The sequence below is a fragment of the Pelophylax lessonae genome (assembly GCF_965119305.1).
Source record: "Pelophylax lessonae genome assembly, chromosome: 6".
In the NCBI taxonomy this organism is placed as follows: domain Eukaryota; kingdom Metazoa; phylum Chordata; class Amphibia; order Anura; family Ranidae; genus Pelophylax; species Pelophylax lessonae.
This window is the reverse complement of record NC_138773.1, coordinates 94,937,519-94,957,366: the sequence shown is the minus strand read 5'-3', so window position 1 is coordinate 94,957,366 and position 19,848 is coordinate 94,937,519. Positions and strand designations below refer to the sequence as shown.

The 19,848-nt window shown below is 41.9% G+C and overlaps 2 protein-coding genes across 5 annotated transcripts in view; one reads left to right on the top strand and one right to left on the bottom strand.

Moving 5' to 3' along the window:
• CHLSN (cholesin) overlaps nt 1-19,848 on the bottom strand; it is a 693,214-nt gene that overhangs the window by 260,097 nt on the left and 413,269 nt on the right. The window lies entirely within an intron of this gene.
• Nucleotides 1-19,848, top strand: part of GPR146 (G protein-coupled receptor 146) — a 96,741-nt gene that overhangs the window by 73,901 nt on the left and 2,992 nt on the right. The window contains exon 1 of one of the 4 annotated variants that reach the window (XM_082261871.1): nt 10,312-10,643. The exons of 2 other annotated variants lie outside the window; for them this stretch is intronic. The gene's annotated coding sequence lies outside the window, so the exon portion shown is untranslated. Of the gene's footprint in view, nt 1-10,311; nt 10,644-10,839; nt 11,033-19,848 lie in introns of those variants that run through there. One more of the 4 variants, XM_082261872.1, reaches the window with a different exon arrangement.

Below are 19,848 nucleotides of genomic sequence, written 5' to 3'. Positions count from 1 at the left end.
ATCAAGTGGATCCACAAACCTAGAAAAACATGTCACATAAAACTCTTGGGGGTTGGCTGTCCCGATCCATTAGCTTGTCACTGAAAACTGGTGAAAAGTGGTTAAAATGACCATAAACTGCCATTTGCATGGCAGCATAAAAATGAATCGTGAACTGAATTGTGGCTTTGAAAGCGAAAATAACTAGTAAAAAGCTAGCAGCAAAGGAAACTTTTGTAAATGATCTGGAAATGGAATAAGTAAACATCTACATGAGATTTCAAAGTCAGAGCACTGTGTTCCCCTGGACGATTCCCTATTTGGTTAGTAAGGCTGATCAAATTGCACTTAAGGATGTGGGAAGGGGGGGGGGGGTGTGAGATAGGGGTGTTCCAGGGCCATTATTTTAAAATCTGCCATTTGCAAGTTCATGACACTAAATGCTGTATCAAATGTTAAAATACTGGGTACTTGCCGGAGAGTTGGATCACTGTCCATACACAATGCAGCAGTCCGGCTCTCCGGCTATCCAACTCACCCATTTGCACACTGGTCTTATCAGTGTTGCAAACCTACCAGATTGAAATTTACTGACAGGACACCCAAAATTTACTGGCACAGCCAAGTTTTTTTTGGCATTTCCAAAAAAGTTACAAAATTACAGTTTTAGGGCTTTTGCACACTGCATCTCAAAGAAGCTCAAAGAAGCTGTCCCTACAGGCTTTTGAGCTTTTTTGAGCTCTCATTTTTTCTGCCTGGAAACTCCATTCCATGTTAGCCAATGTGCCCATGCACACTATGGCTTTTTTAAGAGTTGATAGGCATATATCTTACAGGCAGAAAAAACCCCACCAAACTCGTGCTTTTGAGAGGAGCTTTCGAGCAGAAAAGACGTCCAAAAACGCACGAAAAAGCATGTAGAAGCTTGAAAACACATACAAAACAATAGAGAAAATGAGCCGAGGGGAGGGTTTGTGAAAAAAAAAAAAAAAAACGCTTGTGCTCAAAAAAAGCTCAACAAAAATGTGCAAACGAGCGGAAAAAAACACAAGCCTCTTCAAGCTGAAATAAAAGCTCCAGTGTGCATGAGCTCTAAAGTGCATTTATTTTTCTTATTTTATTTTCGGGCGGGCAAGCAATTAGAATGGGTAGGCTAACACACATGAAATTGACTCCCAACATGACACTGACAGCATTGTGCAGTAGCACAGATGATGATGATGACACCCAACATGATACGTCCCCTCCAGTGACAGTCTCTCTCCACCCCAGGTGGTCCCTTCAGTCCACTCCAGTCGAAACAACACTGACAATTCTGCTCACTGCTTGCCTTGCTCCTGTCCCGCAGACCTGCGCATGATGCCCCAGCTGCTCCGCTCAGCTCCCTTGCACCATGCCATCACACAAAACATTCAGGCAGCGCCTCTGCCAACCCCCACGCCGGCACCGCCTGAACACACTGCAGCGGGACTTAGATAGTCCTGGCTGGCTCCAGACTGGAAGTTCCAAGCCACGCGTCACAGCCATATTTTTTACTGGCAACGTTTTCCTGTCACTGGCATTTACTGACAGGAGAAAAGTGCCTACATGCTGCCAAGCTAAAAAAAAAAAAAAAAAAGTAAAACAGTATGCAGCATGTTTATTACTGTATATTCAGCCTGATTGCATTAAATTAATAAATCAAGAGGGTTCAGTTGTGCTTTAGGTTTCAGAAAGAGGACAGTTTTTGAAAGAACCACTAACTAGCACTTTAAACAAGCAGGTTTTCAACCAGCTTCAAGTAGCGCATAAACTTACTAAGGCCTGGTAGCAAATTGATTAAAGTTAGATCTCCAATTAGGTACTTGTAAACCCTCACATATACCCAGTGAAATGATTGGCCTCAAGAGATACACAGGGATTAAATAAATCCTCCTACATAAGTTGTACCTGCTTATCTGCAGTGTTCTCTTCTCTATATCCATTCAAAGTCCAGAATTTATAAAGCTGTCTGAGCTGTCAAAAAACAGGGGGTGGAGAGCTGAAGTTACACACTGCAGAGTTCAGTAAGGAGAGCTCTGAGCAGTGATTGGATGGAAGGAAGCCCCCCTTCACACAGGAACAGAGCTGAAACAGTGAATCACAGGTTGTGTGCCCGGAGATTCCTCCCCGTCACCTTTTTCTTCTTGGTGTCAAGAAAACATGCAAAAAGTGACTCATGCAGATAGGGGAACAGGGCAGCAGGCAGCAATGACACTTAGGGCTCTGGATTGAGACAAGAACACACTATCGATGGGTATACTTTGTACATATTTCATGTCTGATGTTTGCAACTACTACAATATTTGTTTTCAACCTCACCAAATGGGCGCTGAGGTTGTTTTAAAGACTGCTTGATGCTAGCTGAATGTTTTGCAAATGTTCTCTAGAAGCCTGGTGTACATATCTACCCATATGTACAAGGCCTAAAGAAAGTACATCTTAGGCCTGCTTTTATCGCTTTATTTTAGCTTTTATACATCCCTCAAACTAAATTATAACCCACAGACTGGAGACCTCATTGAGAGCTTTATGCACTAGAGATATTTTCTCTCTAACCTGTGCTCCTAAAATAAAATATTACACATTGTGACCCACATTAACCCTTTCTTTCTAACAACACTCTGTGGTCTGAGCACGCCACACCTGTGGAACCTCTCTTGAGTATAATAGAAATAGAGAGATGACCATTACAAGCATTGCCTGGGTAGAAGGTAGCCTGGAGGGAGCACAATCTGACTGCAGAAGCACATATTTTACATAGTCTGGAGCCTAGTGTCCTGCTTCATCTGGACAGAGAACTGCAAAAACAATATTGACTTATTTAAACAGCGACAAATTCCATCTGGATTCTGCACTCCTCAGCAGAGACAACAGCGTATGTAGCAAAGCATGCCTCCTGTTCAGCTGAGCTATGAATATTTGACCTGAGCACTTCAAATGTTTGCTTAAGAAAATATTTAGAAGAAAGCCCTGTATAAGCATGTGAATATCACCATAGGACATAAAAAGGAAATTTAACCCATGTTGCTTACAATGGGCAGAGGTTAAGTAGTTCTAGAGAATTTCCAGGAAAAATGAAAATATGCCATTTGCTTGTCATCTCTCTATGTAATACAGAGGGGACTTGAGGTTATGCAGTGGCTTTGTGGACAATGAGGACATTGTACTCCTATCAATGGGGGTCTGCAGTCACTTGTTTTACCTGCAGGGGGAGCAAAATTTGAATATCAGGGGGAGTTCTGTTTTTTTTTTTCTGGGAATTCCAATTAACTTATCTAGTATGACCTTTCTACCAAAGACTTGTATGTTTTTAGCTGTAGGTGGAGTGTATCTTCAGGATAATGTAAAGAGCATGCAGATGATCACACTTACTTATTATAAATAAACTTAATGGCTCTTCCTGTAAGAACTGCCTACATAGAAATACTTTATTAAATGCTTATCTCTTGTTCTTAAGAGGTGGATAAGTATGATATATGATATCGCTACAATCATAAAAAACACTCTAAGAAAGCTTCAAATCAATTGTGTTCTTCAGCATACTATTCCTGAAGTTTTGCCTTGTAACACCTCCAAAAATATACATTAGATCAGCCTTTGGGCCTATTTGCACTTGCATTGCCCCTCTAAAAAGTAATCTGTAGTGGATGGCTCAGTGAAACCCAAGGCCTCCTTCACAGGTTACGATGGGTTCCCTGAACCATTGGCAGATTGATGTTCAACTCTTACTTCTAGAGGCAGACATTTCACTGACATTTAATGTTTTATCGCTGCTGATTAGAGTGGTATAACTCCAAACCAAAATAAAGTTTTACACCAGATTACATATAGATCCATTTGCTTTTGTTTCCTTTGAGTCCATTCAAGTCCTTATTCTATTCTTCTAATCCCTGATGGAGGAGTTTGGTTGCCCCTTGAAATGCGTTGGCTGTTTTCATGTGACATTTTAAGAACAATCAAAGGCACTTTTTCACTTTGTGGTTTGGCGCCCATTTGCATGTCTATTCATTGTAAGAAGTCACTTCTACACTGAGCAGCACCATCACTACAATGACGCAATGGGATACTTTTCCCATGGTCCCTAATTTAAAAAGGCACTTTTCCACTGAAATGAACGCAAGAGGGCATTCCTACACTGACCACAAATGTAAGGGGGCCATTTCTCCACTGACCACAAATGTAAGGGGGCCATTTCTCCACTGGCCACAAATGTAAGGGGGCCATTTCTCCACTGGCCACAAATGTAAGGGGGCCAATTCTTCACTGACCACAAATGTAAGGGGGCCAATTCTTCACTGATCACAAACGTAAGGGGGCCAATTCTTCACTGACCACAAATGTAAGGGGGCCAATTCTTCACTGATCACAAACGTAAGGGGGCCAATTCTTCACTAACCACAAACGTAAGGGGCCATTTCTCCACTGACCACAAATGTAAGGGGCCACTACTCCACTGACCACAAATGTAAGGGGGCTTATCCTTCACTGACCACAAATGTAAGGGGGCCTATCCTTCACTGACCACAAATGTAAGGGGGCCTATCCTTCACTGACCACAAATGTAAGGGGGCCTATCCTTCACTGACCACAAATGTAAGGGGGCCTATCCTTCACTGACCACAAATGTAAGGGGGCCAATTCTTCACTGACCACAAATGTAAGGGGGCCAATTCTTCACTGACCACAAATGTAAGGGGGCCAACTCTTTACTGACTACAAATGTAAGGGGCCATTTCTCCACTGAACACAAATGTAAAGGGCCATTTCTCCACTGACCAAAAATGTAAGGGGCCATTTTTCCACTGACCACAAATGAAAGGGACCATTTCTCCACGGACCACAAATGTAAGGGGACCAATTCTTTACTGACCACAAATGTAAGGGGCCATTTCTCCACTGACCACAAATGCAAGGGGGCCAACTCTCCACAGACCACAAATGTAAGGGGGCCAACGCTCCACAGACCACAAATGTAGGAGGGACAATTACCAATGACCACAAATGTAAGGGGGGCATTTCTCCACTGACCACAAATGTAAGGGAGCCAATTCTTCACTAACCACAAATATAAGGGGGGGATTTCTCCACTGACCACAAATGTAAGGGGACAAATTCTTCACTAACCACAAATTTAACAGGCTTTTTCTCCACTGATCACAAATGTAAGGGGGCCAATTCTTTACTGACCACAAATTAAGGGGGGCAATTATTCACTGACCACAAATGTAAGGGGGCCAACTCTCCACAGACCATAAATGTAAGGGGGACAATTATCCACTGACCAAAAATGTAAGGGGGGCAATTACCACTGACCACAAATTAAAGGGGGATATTTACCACTGACCACAAATGTAAGGGGGGCATTTCTTCACTGACCACAAATGTAAGAGGGCCAATTATTCACTGACCACAAATGTAGGGGGCCATTACTGTATAGAGCATTAATGTAAAGGAATATTACAATGTTCATTATCTGTAACTTTTTTGTTCATTATTATAATTTGTTTCATTTCATGATTACTGCTGAAAATTACTTTGTCATGTACAGGGGGAGGATTTTAAGAAATGATCTATTGTAGGAGTTTAACACTCTACATACTGGGAGTTCTTTAATATTTTCGTTCTGTAACTCAGTGATCACATTAATGTAGCTGAAGATATGAAAACATTTCAGCAGAAGTTCCCTGAGACCCAAAAATGATTTCATAGGTTCCTCCAGAATAAAAAGCTTTAGAAAGGCTGAGCTAGATAAAAAAAATATTTCTTCTTGGCCTAACAGTGGATTGGGTTGTAAAACTTAAATATAATGAAGGTGTCTGAGAAAGCTAGTAACTGGATGACATATGACGATGTTTGTTAGCATTTCAGTAGCCGGAGAAGGACTTTAGCTGTCAATCTAATCTGAAGTATCATTTGGTATGCAGGAGCTGATACAAATTCAATATTAAAGGAAACTTGTCATGAGAGATGTGCTCAACCAATATTGACTTCTCTTTCTGGCTGTCCTGAAAATACTTTTACCTCAATAGTCACTGACTCAGAACATGCCTAGAGATGAGGATAGTGACTTTTTTTTTTCTAATTTCAAATACGGTTTACTTGTTTGAAGGCTATGACTCAGAAGCACTAAAGACAGGCAGCTAGTATTTTTAGGTAGAGGCCAGTAAGAGCAAGCACCACAACTGTTGACAGGTGTATTGTAAATCTGATCGCCAGGCAGATATAAACATATTTTTATTCCAGATACATATTCAGAAAAAATATTTTTTAAACATAGTTTGCAGAAATTTTGCAGATTAAGATACCCTTTTTTGGCTAACTTTACCTACAAAATATACAAAATCAGCATAAAGGACATCACTCCCCTTCAGTGTGATTTGTCCCGTGTGCGTCTGTCTTCTAGTTCAGTAGAAATATTTTGTCCTTATCCTCCAGAGTGGTTGGAGAGCTGAGGAGCAGTCAGAGGTTCTTATCAAGAGGGTCCAGCTTCGCCCGCCCTATATGCCCAGATGGTCCATTCATAGAAGCCGTTACTACAGCTTCCATAAATGAAACAGGAATGGAGGACAGGGGGATGATTGACAAATCTGCCCCCTCCATTCATGTATCACTTTAGTTCATAAACACTGTAGTAACAGCTTCTATGAATGGAGGAGCTAGGTGGAAAGGGCAGGCATAACTGGGCACTCTTAATGCATGCCTGTGACAGCTCCTTAGTTCTATTAACCATCACCTCATTGAAGGTAAGAAATGTCCCTTGTGCTGATTTTGTACATTTTTGCAGGTAGACTTAGGCTTTAGGATTAGTTCACCTTCCCCAATACACGGTCTATGCAGATAAAGAGTATCTTTGGATTAAAAAAGTGTGCAGCCCTGAGTAAGGTTTAATAATACCCTTGCTATAGGTGTAGGCTATTTACCTACCTCCTGAAACCTGCCTGGAATACTACCAGGATGTTACTAGGACTTTGCTAAGTGAGGCCTGGTTGTTACTGCTCACCTCTAACATCACAGGAGTGAGTTCACCAATGCTAAACTCAAAGCTACTACATCATAGGGGAGAGGGAGAGAGCATGTGAGGGGGTTTAAATCAGAGAAAAGGCTCACTCCTGTTATGGTGATGGATGCGCAGTAATGACTAGGCCTCACCTAGCAATGACCTGGATGTATTCCAGTCAGGATTTGGGAGGTATATATATGGCCTACACCTAAACCAAAGGCATTATTACATTTTATAACCCAAAAAGATATATAAACAAAAAAAAAAAAAAAAAAAAGAGTACACACCCCCAGAAACTACTTCATCCTAAACAGCTTATTAACACCATACATGATATAAAGCATCACAGGTCCTGACGAAGTTCTGGTGGGGGAAACGAAATTCATTGACGTGGGAAGGCACCCCCCTCCCCCTGCAGCACAACCACATATACACGATTGTAGCCGGAGCCACCACAGTGATTTATCCACAGGCTGGAAGCAACTTCACAGCAGCGATCATCTTTGTGGATGATAAGAGAAGCAGCTTAAAAGCTATGTGCTGATATGGATGCTGAATCTATGGACATGGTTCAGTGAGTACCCTCTGACTCCACAGTGTTTCAGGAAGTGGTCACATTGGCTGTGCTTGCGGCTGTACCCTCACTATATGGAACTAGCTATTTAGCACAGGCTGGACCAAGAACACGGCTGAGAGTCCATCGAGCAAGTACCGAGTATCAGCACACTATATTCCACCTACCTAGCATCTGTCAGATATAGTTTCCAGACATCCCAACCTGCAAAAACTGATTTCAGGGAGGTGGCAAACTCATTTCAGGGAGGTACCCCTCCCCCACACCAATTTAACACAAATAGAGGATGATAAAATGAAATGGAATCAGTATACAGAGGTTTACTTCTTCTTAGAGATATTAAAGGAACACTCTAACCACCATGACCACTTCAGTGGTGGTAGGAGTCAGAAACACTGCACATGCTGGGATATTTACAATTATGTGCTGAGGGCTAGTTACAACCCTAGCACATGTGACTTAGGCAGCCAGAAAATGTCATGTCCTTGCTCATACATGTATGAACAAGGACATGACATTTTATTAAGAAAGAACACAACTAGTTTTTAAAAAACATATTGCAACAATTTACACATGATAATGCACAGACCGATCGTGTAAAAGGAGCCTAAGGCTGCTTTCACACAGATGCACTGTGGGTTACTTATCTCAACTGACCTCATCTTTCACTTCTTCATCAGGCTTCCAGCAGGTATCACTGGCTGCTATCCCCCAGGTGAGTATAGCTGGTGGCTGCTGCTGGCTGTCCTCCAGGGCTGGTACTGCTGGTGGGTACCGCTGGCTGGTAATGCTGGTGTTTACTGCTGGCGGCTAATGCTGGCTCCTCTGAATGTGACAGGAGCGGCGCTGGAGGAGAGCAGAGCCGATCATGCTTCCTGTATGGCTTCTGTCACAGGGGGAGTGCATTTGATATTACTCCACCTGTGACAGGAGCCGCAACTATACAGGAAGCATCGGCTTCATTCTTCACTGTAAGGGCTGCTGCGGCTAACAGCCGGGATACTGCACGGCATTTGCGGGTGTCAGGGAGCCACAGCCCAAATGCGGGAGACTTGGGATATCTGCATTTCAATGTGCCATACCTTAGCATCCAATTTCTACATTAGAACTGAGGTGACCACTTAGCAGCTTTTAAGCCTTGAATTTTATAATTGACTTTCAGACTGCCTGATATATGTCCACCTAACCTGCAATTGGAAGGAGCACTTTATCTTAAATACATTTGGCTGCCTTGCCCAGAGCACATCCACTCTGCATGCAGTTGCTCATCTATCCATCCACTCATGCTTGCAATTCGCTATTTACTGCTTCATGTCCATGTGGTTCCCACTAGACCAGCAGTAATCATTAGTACTACTACTACCTTCTACTAATAAATGCCACCATATGAACTGTAATTGAGACTATTCTGTCAGGCTGTGGTTTAGCAGTTACCGGTGACATGCATCATCCAGACATGTGGTATTGTGGCCTATGGACTTTATCAGTTATTTCAGCATATACTGTGATGGATTGGGAATACATTGGTCTAGTTACAGGTACTCCATTCACCCAATGTGGTTCTAGATGCCATCCTTCAGGGGGGTAGGGGGGATCTTTCTAGGGGTCGGTGATTGCTCCAACTCCCTGTAGGGTGGGTTGCTTTATAGGTTAGAGAGAGGGTTTGAGGTGGTTTTGGTGGGGGTCCTGGGATATAAGGGGTTTGGCTGTCCTTGTGGGGGATTCGTGATTATGAATATTTTTTCTATCATGTATGATGTTAAAAAAACTGTTTACGAGGAGGTAGCTTCTGGGTGTGTATACTCTTTTTTGTTATTTTTTAATTTTTTTGGTTATATTATTATTATTATATAGGATTTATATAGCGCCGACAGTTTACGCAGTGCTTTACAACTTGAGGGTAGACAGTACAAATACACTTTAATTCCGTAGGAATCAGAGGACCCTTAGAGCTCACAATCTAAGAGTTATGATTATGCCCACCCTACATGATATAGGGTAGCACCACCTCGATGTGGACACTACTGCAGGGCTCCCAAGATCATCAATTGTTTAGGGGGTATTATTCAGAGCTGCCTAGTTTGTTATTATCTACAAACCCCTTACCTGCAGATTTTTTTGTAAAGGTGAACTAATCCTTTAATCTGTATACAAGACATTTCACATATGTAGCTGGGATGAGCCCTGGGTACCAACATCTGTTTACAGGGTAGTGGACACAAAGGGGTAGATTTACTAAAAGCAAATAGACTGGGACCTCTGCAAGTGCAGTTGCTCCAGAACTTCGTATAGGAGGGGAATCTCTACTGACTTCCGCCATCCAATCATGTTAAAGCAAAAATGCTGTCTTTTAATTTTCCTTGCATGTGATTGGATCTTCTGTGCAAAGTGAAGCTTCTTCTCATTTACTAAGCTCTGGGGCAACTGCACTTGCAAAGTGTAGAATCTATCTGCCTTTAGTAAATCTACCGCAAAGATTTTTCCCAAATTATCATTTTTAGGGTTTATTTAAAGAGCGCCTTTCACTTTTCTACACTCAGTCAATTTAAAAACAATTGGCTGCTTTTCATTTCAGCATCACTGCTGTTATTCAATAAGTCTGCTGTTATTCGTTGAAGTGATGCACATTTTGGCAACGCTTTTACTTTGAAGGCAGGCTGTTTCTAGAGAAGTGTGTGTGACGCATGTTCTGCACATTTCTCTAGCAGGAAATGGATGAGAGAGGGCGTCAGAAGAGCCCAGAGAGCATCAGGCACCTGTGTGTCTGTCTCTAATCTCATCCCTGCCTATCAGTGGACGAGCCAACCTCCATTCTTGTAAACAGTCGGCAGGGAGTGGCTAAGACAGCCTGCCAAGAAGAGCTGAAACTTTGTGAGCGCAACATGAGCTGGAAAACAAGTGCAACTCGTGTGTGTACATTTTTTTTTTCCCCGAGATGATGAAGCAGCAAAGTCAGTCTAGCTCAGACACAGAGAAACAATGCTCAGGAAATGTATCTGCTTCCTTCCTCTCTGAAACTTAACAGGCTCACTGCAGATCTTTACTAGAGCGAGGAATGTTCAGCACAAGGTAGGAGCTCTTTAATAACTAACATTCACAGTTATTCATTCTCTGTTGGAGGAATGTGCTGCATACCAAGAAGTTCCAGAGTGTCGTCACAGTCCCCTCTGGCAGTACATCAGTTAATCAGTGTTACAGAAGGTTCAATTGTTGGATGGAAAGATCTTCTTCTGATCTTGGAATAATGTCATCCTGGAACTTCTTGTAAAGTACTGGCGCTTTTCCTTACTAATGTTTGTGTCAATGTCCTAGTAATTTAGGAAGATTTCCCAATTCTAAGCTCAAATTGACTTTCATTTTTACAAGGACAAGCTGATAATAACCTATAGCAACCAATCAATATTATTTCTGCTTTGGGGACAGCGAGTTCTGGCTGCTATGGGCATCTTCATCAAGGGGTAAGCAGTGAATTCACTAGAATAAACAGGCTTTTAATATAAAAAAGATAAAATTGGCATATACTAATTTACAATCATCACCATGGTCACTAATGATAGGAAACAATTAGCACATGCATGGACCACTTTACTGCCGTATAATTTATTTTATTACTTTAATAAGATGCTGCCAGACAACCTGCTGATGATTCATGTAGAGAAATGAGCTGTTTCGTGGTATAGGAGATTTAAGCTGTTCAACTTTCTGAAATTGTTTTTATTTATTTTTTTGTAAGGTCATGAATCTACCTTGAGTGGCTCATAGATCATATGACCCATTGCACTTGGTAGTTTAGACATAACTAACTAAATGTGTTCTTGAACTATATCCTCAAACTGAAAGATAACAGAGGGATTATTCATAGACTCAGAGCATGTATTAGTTATGTGTTTTTTCCTTTCTGTGAACCATGGTGATCAAACATGTAAGTTGGGAGTTGTTTATGCTGTCAGGGGTCTCCAAACTACGGTCCATGGGCCCCCTGCAAGATTTCAGGATTTTTTGATGGGTATTCTCATGTAACGGGAGGCTCTGATATATGTGAGAATCTCTTGGAAGGGGGACTTTGTTATGGGCTCAAGTTTCTTTTAATTACCGTATTTCATTTTTGTATGTTATTTTAAATAATTAATGCGGATTGCAACAAAAATTCTAAGTAGAACATAAATGTTCATTTAAATTTGATTAATTAATTTATAAAACTTTTTTTTTAACCAGTGAATATATTCAAAATATACAATGTGGCCTTGCAAAGTATTAATGTGTATTCTAAAATAGTCCCTGTGATATTTTCCAAGTTGCGTAGAGAAAATTCTCTTTTGGTTATAGGATTTAAAGCCATACATAATTATTCTATATATGTTACAATACATTGTGCTTGGGTAATGTGCCAAGTATCCAATTTTGAAAAAATAGGTTAGAAATGGCAAGGCTTAGATGTATGGAAGAGGGTATAGCAGTGACATAGCTTTATGTATTAAAAAAAAAAAAAAAAAAAACATACAACAATTGTAAAGCTTTCGTTTTTTTTTTTTTTTTTTTAATCACAAACATGTTATACTCAACTGCTCTGTGGAATGGTATGCTGGTGCTCTTGGCTCCTCCTCTTCTCGGTGGGCTACAGGCACACTGCGTGGCTTGGCCCCACCCCTGCACACAGGATTTGATTCACAGCAGCAGGAGCCAATGGGCCCTACTGCTGCCTATGAGAGAAAGGAGAGAGCTGCTGCAGACTGGCACAGTGCTGGATTGATGCAGGACTCAAACAAGTATTTTGAGGGGGGAGCAATACTATTACTAACAGGAAATCTTTACCTTATTACAGGAAATACAATAAAATTAAGATGCTTTGAATATAGTACCACTTTAAAATTGCCATTACATTTTTTAACCTACTATGCTGGGTATTGCTACTGGCAAGTAAGAAGCCTGAGGCTAGTAAGGTTGAACTACATACTACATACCAACAGGTAAAAATATTTGTCTTTTTTTTTTTTTTAATAAAAAACATGCACTACTTACCTGCTCTGTGTAATGGTTTTGCATAGAGCAGCCGGGATTCTCCTCTTCTCTGGTGCCTGCCGATGCTCCTGACTCCTCCCCCTTGCCCAGTGCCCCCAATAGCAAGCAGCTTGCTTTGGGGGCACTGTAGAGCCCTGCTCTATGCTTCCATAAGACACACAGAGAAGTGGCTTGGCCCCACCCCTTGCTCTCTCCTCTTTGGCTCACTGGCTGTGATTGAAAGCAGTGGGAGCCAATGGCGGCTGCTGCTGTCTCTGCCAATGGGAAGAGGGAATCCCAGTACAGCCAAGGCTCTTGTGCACATCGCTGGATTGAGGGGGGGCTCAGTTGATTATTAGGGGAGCTGTGGGGGGGGGGAGCAGCACACAGAGGCTTTTTTTTTACTTTCATGCATAGTATGCATGAAGATAAAAAGCCTTCAGCCTTTACAACCACTTTAAAGTAATATCATTTTGACAAGGACCTATCTCAGCCTGCGATTGGATATTAAGGCCTCATTCAGACAAGCGTATTAAGGTGGACAGTTTTCTGCGTTGAGATGGGAATAAACACTGCCTGACTCTGTGCAATGGTTGCGTATAAACTGAATGATTAGCTGTGGGTAGTTTATTCAAACTGTCAGCATCCAGGGCCAGTCAGAGTCCCTCATAGCCACCAGCCATTGACTTGTACAGGCTACATATTTGGCTGCGCCTCTGCTGTTAGTACACACTGTGTGCATGCAGAAAGTTTCATGGCCGACAAGAATCGCCATTTCTTGACAGGTACTGCCCATGTAAATGAGGCCAAACTGAGCACCATTGCACTGATAAGTTTATCCATGTGTTCACTCTCTGTGTTAGACTTGTGGAGTGCAATGCAGTAGAACTTGATTGGCTTACGGTGCTGCCCGAGTCCTGCTGTACAGGGGATTACTGGAGGCTTATAAGGACAGATTGAGGTACCATATAAAATGCATTTAATGATTTTTAATGAATTGCTAACTGGATTAAATGTGAGTCTTAAATAGCTGCCTATAACTCTGCTTTAAACAGCACGCACTGAATTTTCAGCTTTCTTTAGATCTGGCCTTTACAGGCCTATTCTTCTCTTTGAAGTGTATGTAACCTCTAACAATGAACCTCTCTTATGCTCCCCTTTGGTCTGATAAATATATATCATTGAAAGTGTTTTGTTATATTGGTTCACAAAGTACAAAGATACCTAATGGTTTTGTCATGTCAAACAGGATGACAGGAGCATACTATATTTATGGTACATCAGCAATTTCTGTGTTTAAAGGTATATAACTTTGGGAAATGTGCGTGCATTCCAAGATGTACTAAAAACTAGGGATAGACTGATTATCAGCAAGGCCAATATATAGGGGGCCGATATATATTGGTATCGGCCCTGGAACTGGCCGATATTGCCCTCTGCCTTCTTCTGGGTTCGGAACTAGACTCTCAGGAGTGTATCACAGCCATACACACACCCACAGCAGCCCGGTGCCAGCCAGCCACCCACATCCACAGGCCCTGTACCAGCCAGCCAGCCACAGGCACTGTACCAGCGAGCCAGCCAGCCACCCACAGGCCCTGTACCAGCCAGCCACCCACAGGCCCTGTACCAGCCAGCCACAGGCATTGTACCAGCCAGCCACCCACAGGCACTGTACCAGCCAGCCACCCACAGCCCCTGTGCAAGCAAGCCACCCACCACAGGGTGCCAGACAGCCAGCCACCCACAGACAGGGTGCCAGACAGCCAGCCACCCACAGGCCCTGTAGCAGCCAGCCACAGGCACTGTACCAGCCTGCCACCCACAGCCCCTGTGCCAGCCACCCACCCACCACAGGGTGCCAGCCAGCCACCCACCCACCACAGGGTGCCAGCCAGCTAGCCATCCACCACAGGGTGCCAGCCAGCCATCCATCCACCACAGGGTGCCAGCCCCCCACCATGGGTGCCAGCAAGCCAGCCACCCACCACAGGGTGCCAGCAAGCCAGTCACCCACCACAGGGTGCCAGCCAGCCATCCACCACAGGGTGCCAGCAAGCCAACCACCCACCACAGGGTGCCAGCAAGCCAGCCACCCACCACAGGGTGCCAGACAGCCAGCCACCTACCACAGGCTGCCAGCAAGCCAGCCATTAAGCTTTTAACAAAAATTAAGATGTTCAGTACCAGATTTGTGTCAAAAATTGTCTTTATTTTTCAAAACTTTAAATGTACAAAATATCGGCCCATATTGGCCGATGCAGATACGTTGTGACCAAAATATCGGTATGGGCCCTGAAAAAACATATCGCTCTATCTCTACTAAAAACATTTGTTTATTGTGTTTTTTATTTTACCTTGATATACACTTTAAGTTCACAGATGCTCCTGATGACATTGGCATTCCATCTCTGATACAGAGCCAGTAGCCTTAAGCATCCTACACATGCTAGAAAACATGTACTGTAAATAATATCATGGGGACCTACTAGCAGCATCCTCAAGCACCAAAAGGCCAAATGATAGCTGCAAATGTTCCACTAACTCACAGTAATGGTATAGCCCATTACTACAGGGATAATCTATAGGAGTCATAAATAGAAGTGATGTAGAGTTACCAGCATCTGAGAAGTTATAAATGGGAAAGAAGGTGGAGGAAAAGATTTCACAAAGGAATGTAAGCAAAAGCTACTGGAATGTATTTTACAGTTTTCATATTTCTTGGCATAAAAAGAGTCAACATTATTCAAGGGCCAAGTAAGGCAACAATTAGACCATGTGACAATATGCCATCAGCAGCACACATTTGATGTAGTACTATAGAAACAATAGTATCCAGAGAGAATATGGTCACAGTAGTCATAAACAATTAACTGAAATTGTATATTCATTTTTAACTTGTCAGAAAACAGTGAGCAAAGAAACGTTGCTTTAAAGGTTTAGTCCACAAAAAACTATTTTTCAAATTTTGATAGATACTGGAGAGTTAAGCCCCATTCACACTTGCAAATTAACAATTACATATGGATACCCAGCTGGGGTTCCTAGTGTTTAGCTGGGTAGCAGCCTGATTGAAAGCAATGGGAAGCTGACAGCTAATTACGGCCGTAAATCCCAGCCACTTGCCTTTAATCAAGGCGCCATTTGCAAGTGTGAACAGGGCTTTAAACCATATTGTAAATTCTTGCTGAATAGCACCATACCACCCAGCACAAGGAATGTTGATATTAAAATTGCAGGAGCAGGGTGGAAATTTGTTGGCTGAACAGCAACTGCATCCAATCAAATGCAGTCACTGTTCAGGTATTTAGGCAGACGTGGGTGTTAAAGGATTTGAGAATACAATAACATTGTAGAATCCTCTATCCACACCGTTTAGCATGGATGGGGGATCAATTGAGTGGGCTGGATGAGAGAAATCTAAGCGTGTATGGTTGGCCCTAAATTCCTGGGTCTGTACACCTACTGTGGGCATCTGGAGGGCCTCATATTCTTTCAGTTACATTCTTAATTTGTTCTATATATATATATTATATTATGGAACACACTAATTTACCAAGTAGACATTACAGATTCAGAAATTGGTGCTGAGAGATCTCACTGTTTGAGTATCCATACTATATAGGAAGCAAGGCACTAACTCACCCCTATCATGCTATAGCTATAAATACAACCCTCACTTTACGGTAGATGGACAGTGGTTTTTATCTAGACCATACTTCTATTCAAGAACACAAGTTCTGGCCAGGAGGGCATCAAGGGTAAGGCAAAAAGCGCTAGATATCATACATGAAAGCGCCCATGTTTTGCTTCTTAGTAATGGCAAAGATCACTTGTGATTGTGCATATTCTTCCACAAGACAGCCATTGACATAAATCCTGAGAATATATACTGATAGTGAGAATGCAATTAGCACTTGACATAAATCCCAATAATATATACAGTGCTCAGCATAAATGAGTACACCCCTTTTTAAAAGTAAGATTTTAATCAATATCTCAATGAACACAAGAACAAGTTCCACATTTTTGACAAAACTGAGTTTTTAAGAACATTAGTTTAGCTCATTACATGAAAGTAAGGTTAATAATATAACTTAGATTACAAAATCTTCAGTTTTACTCAAATTAGTTGATGCAAAAATGAATAGGTCCCACAACAAAAACTATTCCATCTAGTATTTTGTATGACCTCCATGATTTGTAAGCACAGCACCAAGTCTTCTAGGCATAAAAATGAACAAGCTGGTGACATATTGCAACATCTATTTTTTTCCATTCTTCAAGAACGACTTCTTTTAGAGCCATGATGCTGGATGGAGAGTGATGCTCAACTTGTCTCTTCAGAATTCCCATAGATGTTCGATTGGGTTCAGATCAGGAGACATACTTGGCCACTGAATCACTTTCACCCTGTTCTTCTTCAGAAATGCAACAGTGGCCATAGATGTGTGTTTTGGATCATTGTCATGTTGGAAAGTGCAGGATGACCAAGGGCACAGAGTGATGGTAGCATCTTCTCTTTTAATATAGAGCAATACATCTGTGAATTCATGATACTATCAATGAAATGCAGCTTCCCAACACAGCAGCACTTATGCAAGCCCATTGAAGGACACTGCCACCACCACGTTTCACTGTAGGCACCATTAATTTTTTGTTGTATTCCTTACCTTTGCAATGCCATAGAGTTTTTAAGCGATCAGTTCTTCTTTTTCAGCATGGGCTCTGGCGAATTCTAGGCTGTCTTTTTTGTGCAGGGAGAGGCCTCCTTTGTGGATGACACCCATGCATGCCATTCCTCCGCAGTGCACACCATATTGTGTCACAGGAAACAATTACCCCAGTTTGGCTTTCTGCTTCTTTAGCTAACTGCTGTGAACTTGCATAGCAATTTTCTTCAACCCTTCTCATCAGAAGATGCTCCTGCGGAGCCGTTACCTTATGTAGATGGTCTGGACGTATTTGTGAAATGGTTGCAGTTACATCTTTGTAACATTTTTGTATCACGTTTGCTACAGTATTCTGACTAATAAGAAAAGCTTTGCTGACCTTGAAGCTTTCACCTTTTTTGTGTAAAGAAATTATTTTCTTTCTCAGGCCTTGTGACATTTCTCTTTCATGTGGTGCCATTGCGACAGCATGAAATTGGAAGGGGTTTTCTTTGTTAAGTAACGCCCTTTTATAACCATATGTCTGCTGGACACCTGTTTAATGAATTTAGCTTTGCTCCTAAGACTTTTATTGGGGTGTATGCATTTTTTCAACATGTTCTTAAAATAATTTGTAAGATAAAATACTTGTTTGTGTGTGCAAATTAACAAAATCTTGGTTGCAATCAATTGCCCGCATTTGTGGGAGTATTTTGTAGTATAACGTCCCATAGAAAATGTTGATTCTGAAAGGAAAGTAAAGGTTTTCTGACAAATCTGTTGGGGTGTATTCATTTATGCTGAGCACTGTACTGATGGTGAGAATGTGTTCCCCCTTGATGCTAGCCAATTCCAAGGACGATATTGTAACATAGCATACCTGACCTCAAACGGACCGGCCATAAACTGCTGCATCTGCTCAATGATTAATACATTGAAGGAAGTAGGGACAGTATATGGGTCACTTGTATTATTATAAGCAGCAGAGACCTCAATCTTCACTCAGATCGTGTGGCAAGGGTTTCTATGCACACATCAATTATTTAATGTTGTTGTTGCATAATTTAATCTTGCACAATTGTATCTTTGATGTATTTTATTGATAAAACTGCTATACAAGCTAGAAACACAAAGAATACGTCAAAATTAATTTCCTGCTTTTACTGCATGATTCCAAGTGTAGCAAGCAGTGTTTAATCACTTAGATCTTAGCTAACACAGTCAGATCATTTGTTAGAAGAAACATTGCTGGCTGTACTTTGTCGCTGTAATGACAACTGGCAGCTCTCAGGGTCATGCTGGATACAATGAAAGATATTCATATGTAACAAACCTTACCCTTCACCATGTATCAGAAACGATACAGTATATTTGATGATGCACTGAATAACGCAAGCTATTTTTTTTTTATACCAGTATGTCCAATTTACCACTAATTTCACTTTAAAATGTATAAGCATTAATCCGGAAAATATTGGTGTATCTGTCAAGCTGTTTTCCTGTGTAATTATCATTAATGGGCACTAACTATGAATCATCGATGCTAGCAAATATGCAGCCTGAAAAATGTCATCCTTACATGAACAACAGGAAGAGACTGTGGTAGGGGTCAGACTGGTTCATTGCTGACTAGAAGCTTCTTGCATATTACACAGGATGAGTTTCATGACTGTCTTTGCTCAGAAAGAGACAGGTGTAATGGTGGAACATCTTGGGTACCCATGGATTTATCCATTTCCACCTGTGTTTTAAAGCTGAACACCAGGCACACATCTAATAACACAGATGATATATATATATATATATACTGTATGTATATATATATATATATATATATATATATTATAAGAGTTCCATTTCTACTGTCAAAGGATTTGTATTAGTGATCGACCGATATCGGTTTTTCATTGCTGATAGCGATATTTTGGTCAATGCTTATCGGTATCGGCCGATATTTTTGTACATTTAAAAAAAACATTTTTTTTTTGACAGGTACTTTTGTGGAGGGATCTGGGGTCTAAAAAACCCAAACCCAAACAAGTTTGGCTGTTTTGAATGCTGTAATTTTTTTTAATCTGGCGCCAGACAGTACCTGGAAGTGATGTCACTCATGACATCACTTCCGGGTTTTTGCATAGAGACCCGATCATAGCCGAATGCGGCTTTTATCCGGTCTTCCGCGGCCGTGCAGCCGAGCCGCTGAAGGCGGTGGGAGGGGGGGGGGGATGTCCCCTCCCGCTCCTTGTAATGACAGCCGAGCGGCTTCTCAGCCGCATCGGTTGTCATTACAAGACAGCCAACCATCAGCTATAGACGCATGTACCGGGATGATGCCAATAGCTGCAGGCATCACTCCGGTACAAGCACTTTCCCGAAATATCGGCAATATCAGTAACCTCCAAGGCCGATTCTGATATATCGGGGAAAGTGCATATCGGCCCTCGATATATCGGCAAAGCCGATAATCGGTCGATCCCTAATTTGTATTTCTATCTGCAACCTAGTACTGAGATTTATACAGCTCTGCCACATAACACAGCTCTATCTTGCAGGGCCGAAGAACGGCTTTTCTCAGCTGCAGTTAAGTAACAATTGCAGGCCTTGTCCCACCCCAGCCTGTAACT